Source organism: Macaca nemestrina, chromosome 11 (genome assembly GCF_043159975.1).
Source record: "Macaca nemestrina isolate mMacNem1 chromosome 11, mMacNem.hap1, whole genome shotgun sequence".
NCBI lineage: Eukaryota > Metazoa > Chordata > Mammalia > Primates > Cercopithecidae > Macaca > Macaca nemestrina.
The window spans coordinates 42,916,531-42,925,747 of record NC_092135.1 but is presented as its reverse complement, the minus strand read 5'-3'; the positions used below and the strand labels follow the sequence as shown (position 1 = coordinate 42,925,747).

At 37.5% G+C, this 9,217-nt stretch overlaps 1 long non-coding RNA gene across 1 annotated transcript in view; it reads left to right on the top strand.

Moving 5' to 3' along the window:
* Nucleotides 1–6,062: 6,062 nt before the first annotated feature.
* Nucleotides 6,063–9,217, top strand: part of LOC105492621 (uncharacterized) — a 53,193-nt gene continuing 50,038 nt past the window's right edge. The window contains exon 1 of the long non-coding RNA XR_011609745.1: nucleotides 6,063–6,206. This is a non-coding gene — a long non-coding RNA (uncharacterized lncRNA). The remainder of the gene's footprint in view (nucleotides 6,207–9,217) is intronic.

The window sequence follows — 9,217 nt, the reverse complement described above, 5'->3', positions numbered from 1 at the left end:
ATAAAAATTCAGAAATGGCACAAATGATTTTGGATTTGTTAGGTAAACTATGGTAGGTCTATGAGATAGTTTACTATGTATCACCATAAATTATATTATAGAAAAATGTTTCTGAGAGGAAAGAAAATGTTCACAATATATTGCTAACCTTAAAAAATGTATTCCATTTTGAATAGAAGTAAAAATATGTATGCATATGTTGAAAAGGTCTTGAAAGAAAACATCTTAAAATGGTAATAAGCACCACTTCTCCCAGCTGTGTCCAGAATCCAGCATCCAAAGCTTCAGTGGTGGGGTGGCAGGAGGGGTGGCAGCAACATGGCGACCTCAAGGGTGGAACTATGGTGTGACTTTGGATCTCATTCTAAGTGGTACAGCCCCCCCAGCCTGGTTCTCTGGCTCATAGTAAACTCCACAATAGTCTTCAATAACTTCATTTTCTGCTACAAGTATCCAGAGTTTGTTTATGTGGCTTGCCCTAAGGATCCCAACAGATACAGGTCCTCCTTAGAGTAAAGTCCTGCGTGAAACACAAAGCAAATGGCCAAGAGCTTCAGGTCCTCTGTTGGAAAATGTCCAGCATCAGTTATTCTCATGATTTCTGGAATTATCAAATACAAATTCTCTTCCCCAAGATCAATTTTTGAGCAATAGCAGAGACACTGGAAATTTACTGCGATAGAAGTGGAACTAAGGAAGAAATAGGGAAACTGCTGGACACTGGATTTCCCAGGTCCTACGTCCAGACGGCTGCCTATGTGTGCTTTGACCAATGTGGGTAACAATTATCCCCATGGAAAAGAACTCTTCAGAGAAATTCTATTTCAAGGTGAAGATCCAGATTCAAAAATTAGGACTCCACAAGTTACAAGTCTGTACAGTCCAAAATAAATAAATAAATAAATATGCAGACCTACTGAGGAGTTCAAAGAGGAAACTTAATAAAGCAATTCCCAGTCCCTGAAAATAGCACTCATGTGAAGGGCTAAAGATATTCCAAATGGAGGATTTCCTAACACCCCCTAAGATGTGATGACTGAGAAGAGTGACAAGTAGATAATTCCAGAGACTAGAAGAGAGAGGCAGCCTTTTGAAAGGGTACAATATAATTGATTTCATTTTCAAGTGAAATACCTGGCACTATCACTGCCTCTCTCAATTCACTCATGTGACCCACAAGGAAGTTCCTATGACCCTTTGGCTGAGAAAAAAAAAACTGACCTGGTTACGAAGGTATCACATCATATGCTGGTACTGGCCAGCCATGGATTGCTTATTCTACTGCAGCCTCACCCAAAGATGTCCATAAAGAAAAGTGATGAAGAGATATCCTCTCTCATGGGCAAAACTTGGAGCAGGAAGTCTTGTTATTTAGTATGCCTGGGAAGAGAAATGGCCTGAGGTTTAGATTGATTTATAGGCATTCACTGTTGGGTGGCTAGTTGGCCAGGAAATGGAAGAAGAGTGTGAGAAGATTGGTGAGCACTGTCTGGGAAAAAAGTCATGTGAATGTACCAAAACTGGGCACAAAGCATGAAGATGTTTGTATCCTGTGCAAAATGCTCTGTGAAAGACATCCACTCTTAAGGAAGTTCTCATCAATCATATTGTCACAATCATTCATACAAAGGCTATCAGGCAGCATCCCTCCCCAGTGCTTATCCAATGGGCCCCTGTACAAAGATGCCATCATGACAGACAGAGGCAATGCAAGGCCTCAACTGCACAGTCTTCACCTCCACTTTGTCACCATAACACGGTTTCTAACGTACAACCTCAGTGACCAATATTTAATACCTGACAGATCATCATTACCAAAGGGATTAGCAGCTTTCGGGTGGCAGGTTGATTACAGTGGTCCTCTGTAATCAACAGTGAACCATTTTGGAAGGGGCAGAAATTTGGCTTCATTAGATGGACATCTATTCTATACATGGATTTGCTATGCTTCTGCCAGCACTATCATCTCATGAACTTATGGAAACATACTGTTAACCTTCATAGAATCCCATGACACGTTGGAGCTCATTTCACAGCAAAATGTGCAGCAAGGAATTTATACCTATTAAATTTACTTGTCTTGCAGTGTACCCTATTGTCTGAAGAAAACTTACCTAATGGAACAATGAAATTAATTACTGATAATTCAGTTATAAAATCAGCTGGGAGACCACATCCTAGGAATATTGGGTGCTTTGAACAAGGAACCATTATAAGGTGCTGCTTCTCTCATAGCCTGAATATAAATATTTGGAACAAATGGGAAAAATGAATTACCGTTTTTGTTAATACACAAAATAACGATATTTGTATCATTTTTGCTATCTTTATAACTTCATACTCAGCAGATTTAGAGGTCTTAGTTCCAAAAAAAGAAATACTTACATTAATAACACAATAATTGTTCCTTCGAAATATAATTGAAACCTCCAGGTCGATATACTTTGGGCTTCTCCTGCCATTGAACCATCAGTCAAAGAAAGGGGTTGTGGGAATTGATCCTGTCTAACAACAGAAAATTGTTTTGCTGAAACATGATGGGATTTACTGTCATCTTCTCTTAATACTTTCAAGCTTAGTAGTAAAAATCAAAAAGCAACTATCCAGTAAAGCCAAAATCACTAAGGCTTCCAACCCTTTAGGAGAGAAGTCTTGGTTCACCAGCCAGATAGAAAAAAACTTGACCAATTGAGGTTCTGGTTGAGGGCAAGAGGAACATAAACGAATGAAGGAAGGCAGCACACTCATGATTAGAAACAGAGATGAGGGTGATGCTAGCTCTGCCTGCTTTTATTATGTATATATTAACAAATTATTTCTATTTTGCTCTTTCCTCTTTCTCTATTCATATTATCTATGAGGGAGTGTTCATGATGCATAGATTTTCATTTTAATTCACAAATCACTGTACTCTGAGAAACTGCATCTAGAACATACAATGAAGAGGACATTGTATCACTTGACCACCTTCAACTTTGAGAATGAATAGTGAAGATGAGATTTTTTGTGTCCCTTTTGTGGAGAGTGTGACAGCATCTTCATTTGTGCTTTGGGTTGCATTTTATCAGGTAGAAGAATGAAGTCATTGTTTCATGGGAATAAATAATATATGGTTAGCAAAAATGCATGCTGCACAGAAAAAGGGGTGGACTGTGTTACTTCCTTACTTCCTACTTCCTTACTGCTCACAGATTCATTTCTCACTCTTATTCTGCTTGCCAGAAATTGGCTTTTACAAACATGTCCAAGGTTTTATGTCAACTGCTTTCTAGCTAGGTAGGGTAAATGGGAAGCCCTACGTATGAGTTTAGGCTGAAGGAAGGGATAAATCAAGCCCCCATTCCAACCCTCCCGCTGCTTCTGGTAGGATATCTAGTAATGGCCTAATCTTCTCATGGTTCTAATTCTAATCAGGGATCTAGATAGCCCCTCTCACTCTGGTTTCACCTCCAGTTGACTGGCCCTGGTTTCTAGGCTCTGGTAATACCACATTCTCCCTCTGCCCTCCAGGTGTAGGAATGGCAACACTTACGTGAGTTGGCACACCATCTTTGGTTGGCTTTTCAGCTCTTCTAATTCCTTTGTCATACATTTTAGGCTTCTTACATACTCCCAAGCATTGACTCTGTTTTCTCATTAGACTCTGACTGACACAGTTATTACAGTAGTTTAGGTGAAAGATAATGGTGATTTAAATTGAGGTGCTAGGGTGTTAGCAGTAGGTACCAAGAGATTTAAACAGAGTAGAGGACATGCTATATATATTGAGGTGTTGAAGAAAAGGAGGAATCAAGGAGAATGCTTGTAATTTTTTTTTTATTTTAAGCAACTGCATAGATAATGGCATAATTTATTGAAATGCACCAGATAAAGGAAGAAACAGTTTGGAAATAAGAATTTTAAAATTTATTTTTATATGTGCTCATTATGAGATCCCTGTAGGATAGCAAAATGGGATTTCCCTATTTGACAGATGCTTAGTAGAAACTAGAGATTTGGGAAAAGACCCAGCCTCCTTCTTGATACCTCAGTTCTAAGTCCTCTTTTTCATTTGCAATTAACTTATAAGTGGTTAGACACCAGCTCCTTTTTCTGTTCCTGTCAAATGGAGAAAAAAAATGAGGAAAAATGAAATTTCTAGGGATATTTTTATTTAAATGATACTCTAATAGAATAAAAGAATTTGGCTGACTGTTTTAAGTTTTACCAGAAAGGATTTTACCTGATTCTGAAATGGCAAAAATAAGTGATGTTCTAAACAGGGAAACCTTAAGGCAACTCTCATTTGCTTGTTCTGATGCTCTGAGAACAACGGGAAGCCTAATTACTCAATAGCCAAGTGCACTTAGCAATGTTTTGAGAAACTGCCCTCTGTCACCATTCTGTTTTAGGACATGATCAATTCATTGCCTTAGTATCAGCTAAATTTCATTGGAATAAAAATAGGAGGAAAATACTGACCTCATAATGAGATTCTTGAATCCAAAGTAAAAATTTGTAAGCACTTTGGTGTCTGAATGAAGTCTATGAAAGAAGCACTAGTTTGTTTCTGGCTTTGTGAATTTAGCCTTATTCTCATGTTTCTATTACCACATAGTTATCAGCCATTCACATATAAAAATATAATCTGGAATCAGGAACTACAATATTAATAATCAATAATGGGTAAGAACACATGAAAACATCACCAATATATTTCTGAAAAGGAAATTGGGTGTCAGATTATCTTTCCTAAATTTTATACATTCAATGTTAGCTAATATATTTCTTGGAATACTTGTGTAGTTTATCTTTTTGTGATAGTGTCTTTCAAAAAGTGTTGTGGAGTGTGACATAACATGAGAAAGCAATTCTACAGCAAATTTTGCTTTATACCTTTGCTATAGACACAACATTCTAGTTGATGTGAAAGTGTGTGTAGAGTGTATATGTCTGTGTGTATGTTTACTGAATGCATCCTCATTGATGGCTGGCCATTTGGGGGGGAAATGTGAAGAGAAGTAGAGTGGCATAGGGATGGGAAACTCTCCTCCTTAATTAGTCTTATAAAACCAAAATTTCCCATGCTTAAAAGGTCAAAGAGAGAGTATAATGCACTTATGAAAAAGAGATACCCTCATTAATCTGGTTGTTCTTGGCCCAGACCGCAGAAGAAATATAAATGCTGTCATCACTTATGTGTGAGATAAAGGATGAAATGTGGGAATTTCTCGGTTTACTGCAATGACCATTCTTTTGGTTTGAGAACACTGATGGAAATAACCTGAGCTGAGAAAAGCTCCCTGTGAGGAATACATGTTATGGGAAACTATTAAAGACAACGTTTGGTCAATGACCTTCTTGATGTAGTTTAATCAAGCTGCATGCCCCACACCAAAAAGACAACTACTTGAAGAAGGGAGCCCTCAACAAGCCAAGACATTTTACCTTTCCTCTATTACATGAGTCTGGTAAAAGGCACGAGTGTGCAATAAATCTCTAGTTCATGCATTCAGAGGCTGCACTATAATAATGATACACTATAAATCACAGAAAATATGTTACCTTTATTTTAGGACAGTCAATAGCTAGAAATAGTGCTAACCAATAGCACAGATGTCTAGTAGATACAAAAACGAAGGTTTGGCAGTTGTTTAAAAATGGGAAGTATAAGGATTTGACCTGAAATATATTAGAAAATAGCAGCAGTTTCATAGTTTTGTCAGGTTTCCAGTTTTTCATTTCACTATTTCTTTTTTAAATCCCATGTTCTGTTTTGGAAGGTAGACTGCAACTTTGGAAAACTGAAAAGAAAAAAATTCTGTCATGCATTTCTAAAATAACCTTGTAAATATTTGTAGATCATATACACTTACATGAGCTTTTATGTAAATTTGTTTTTCTTTGAAAGTTTAAGGATAATTGAATGCTGAGAATGGAAGTAAAATGAGGCTGTAAACAAATGGGTGGCTCCCGCAAGGACCCAAGGGGATTGGAACTAGGATTTCCATGTGCCAACTATTAGCTAATTGTGAGATGACACTGACTGACCGGACTCATGATCCACATCCCAGTGTCTGCCTCAAAAGAGCTGTTAGAAGAAGAAAGTGCTCATTTGCTGCAACTGTGACCAAGTTCTCTGAAATCCAATAATAGACAGCTGGAGATCCCTCACATAACTGACAACACTAAGGGTCAAAGAGGCTTCTGATACCCCTGAGGGAGAGGTAAGAAAAAGCAGACTAGGTATTTTAAGTACAACAGGGTTAACAAGCTGTAATTTACTACCTTGTTGATTTTCTTGCTTGCTGGAAGTCTGTAGAAAGTGGGAACTTATGGAAAAGTGAATTATACTTTTCAAATATCCTCTTTTTTGTCTTTCCCTTTTTTTTTTCTTGTGCCCCACCTTTTTTATGGTGGTGGGACGGGGGATGGTCAGGAAGTTAGGCAAGTTGATTTAGTTAAACAGTTGAAACTCTAGAGAAATATGATCTTAACTTCCCAGAGGTTGAAAAGTAATGTTGTTTCCTGTGATTCTCCATTTCCTGGGTTTAGCAGGGACACAGATCCCAAGAATTAAAATATGATGAGAACGTCTGTCCTCCTAAGATGTTCTCACCCCGGCAGGAAAGTACCATACCAGAAATTTCACAAGAAAGTCTGCTCTCATGAGACTCACAGCCAGACTTTTAACCATTTTGATAAGTTCAGAAGAGCTTCCATCAAAAAGCTTTCAAATGCCTGTCCCCAGTGACCCCACAGATCCCTTTGAGAGCCACCCAACACCACTTCATAGTTCCCATAAACACTTGGACCTTTCCCTGTGAAAGCTGACAAGTTTTCCCGAAAGTCCTTACATACCACACTCAGCCTCATCTTGCCAAATGTGCTATCTCAGTGGAAACTGCTGGAACTTTCCAGACAGATTTTATGCTACAGGCAAAAAGCACCTCAGTCACCAATGTGCCCACACTGTTTTCTGAGACTTTCGGTACCTACATATTTCATACACGATGTAAAAAGTCTCATACTTTTTTTCTCCCTGTATAACTAAGTATTGCTCTCATAATACTTTGTGAAAAATGTCTCATAACTATAGTAATTACTGATGTCAACGCCCCTGTTAATATTCTGGATCTGCAAACATTTCACATCAGATCTCCACATGGAAAAGGGACTGCTCACCTCTACTTTGTAAATTAGCTATATGATTTATCTGTGGGAAACATTTCAAAAATATAGATTCAGAAAGACATCTACCACATGATGGCTTTTCCATATGGCATCTCATAATTATTTTGCTGTGTGTGAACATGATGAAAACAGTTTCATAATCCTCCAAGGGTCAGAGTAAATTATTTCAATTAGACATATTTCAGAGCAAACATTACCTTAGGGTTTATTAATAATATTACCTGAGAAGGAACAGCTGCCTTTTATGCATAAAAAGCTGTCAGCTTCTTACCGCTCCATACTATAGAAACCCTTTTGTGACTTTAAAAAAATGGCAGATTTTCTCATGCTTTACCTAAACACAGAACTTGGCAGCAGGGACCTGGTTGTAATCCTCAGCATGGGAGCTGGTGGGTGGATTTTTTTTTCTCTATAAACTCTTGTATAAACCACACCAGTCTCCTGGTATTTATTCTGGGTAATGCTAGAAATTGTACACAGATCCAACAGGCCATGTAAAGGAGTTTTGTAACTTCCTGAAGCCCTTTCATGCAAAATCCTTGCTCTGAATGCTATTCCAGAAAGATGGGACATTACAGCAGCTTAAAAGGAAGGTTTGCTTTGTTGTCTTTTTCTCCTCTACATTGGAGCCTTGCAAATATGAAATAGGTCAATTGGGGCAACATAATAACAGCAATTAATATGAAATTAATTGACCTATATTGAAAATGTGATGCCCATTGAAATGGCTTCAGACCTACATCACGTAGATAGCTATATTAATAATAATTAAGGATTGGAATTTTTCTCTGTAGACGGGTTGTCACTTTATAAGAGTTAGTTGGAGCTACATATTACTGCAGCACATCAATTAAGCTTCGCTTTATTATAACCACTAGTCTCTGAACATGCATATTAAAAGATCTCAAGGCACAGAGTCTATGAGATGTGTGGAAAAGAGATTAGAAACACTCTGTGTGTCTAAGAAATGTATCATCTTATCACAAGCTTTTCTTGCCTCCCACCCCAAGATAATGACGATGACAATGATAATGTGATGATGATAATCTTTATAATAATGGGATGATGATTTTGATAAGGGCTTCTCACCAACATGTCCTGCTTTTGGCAAAACTTTCCTAAGGCAAATGCATATTCATATTGGCAGAACTGACAAAGAATGTATTTTTTAGGAATTTGTTGCTGGTTGCATGAGAGATGGTATGGTAGGTAGTAGAATTAGTCAATATCAACTATTCAAATATTACTCTTTTGGCATTGAGTCCCGGTGAGGCTTCAAATTCTCAGAGGATCTTAGCTGAGGTAATATCTGTGATCTTATGAGTATTTTTTGAGACAAACTAATTTAAGTAGTGTGATTGAAATTTTGAAGGAAACTTAAATGTAAACACACAATCTTTCAAATACTTGCAACCAACATTCCTTTTCACAAACATACATGAAGCCGTAAAGCAGTCCTTTACCAAAGACAGCAGGGAAATGCTGTGAGGCGAAGAGGGTAATCAGAAAATTTTCTTATATTTGTTTATTTTGCCAATGAATATTATACAGCTGTGGGGAATAGAAATGAAAATTGGGGAATAGAAATGAAAATTGCAATCAGAAAGGTTATTTGCATTATTCATTTCTATTTCATTTTAGGAAAATATCAATAAAAATGGGGAACATTATAGAATTTAAAAGAAACCTTGTATTATATTTTCTACATTCCTTATAGAAGGGCAGAACATCTCGTATGCTTTGTTGCAACTATTCCAGAAAAAAAAAAAAAGCCATAATCATTGCTTCTCTATCCTACAATCTTATGCTTTCCAGTTCTCCTTTTTTTTCCTCTGTCTTTTGGCACTCTAGCATGTCAGATTCTTGTTTTGTACCTGTTTTGACCCCAACTAAATGGTGGAGCACTAAAAACCAAAAGCAGAGCCATAACTGGGTCAGAAGAGATCTGAAAACCTAATCATGCCACAGATGAACCATTGGCAATAGTTCAATGCGTACTTGTGGCACCAATTTATTTCTTCCCATAGTGACCGCTATCTAAGTA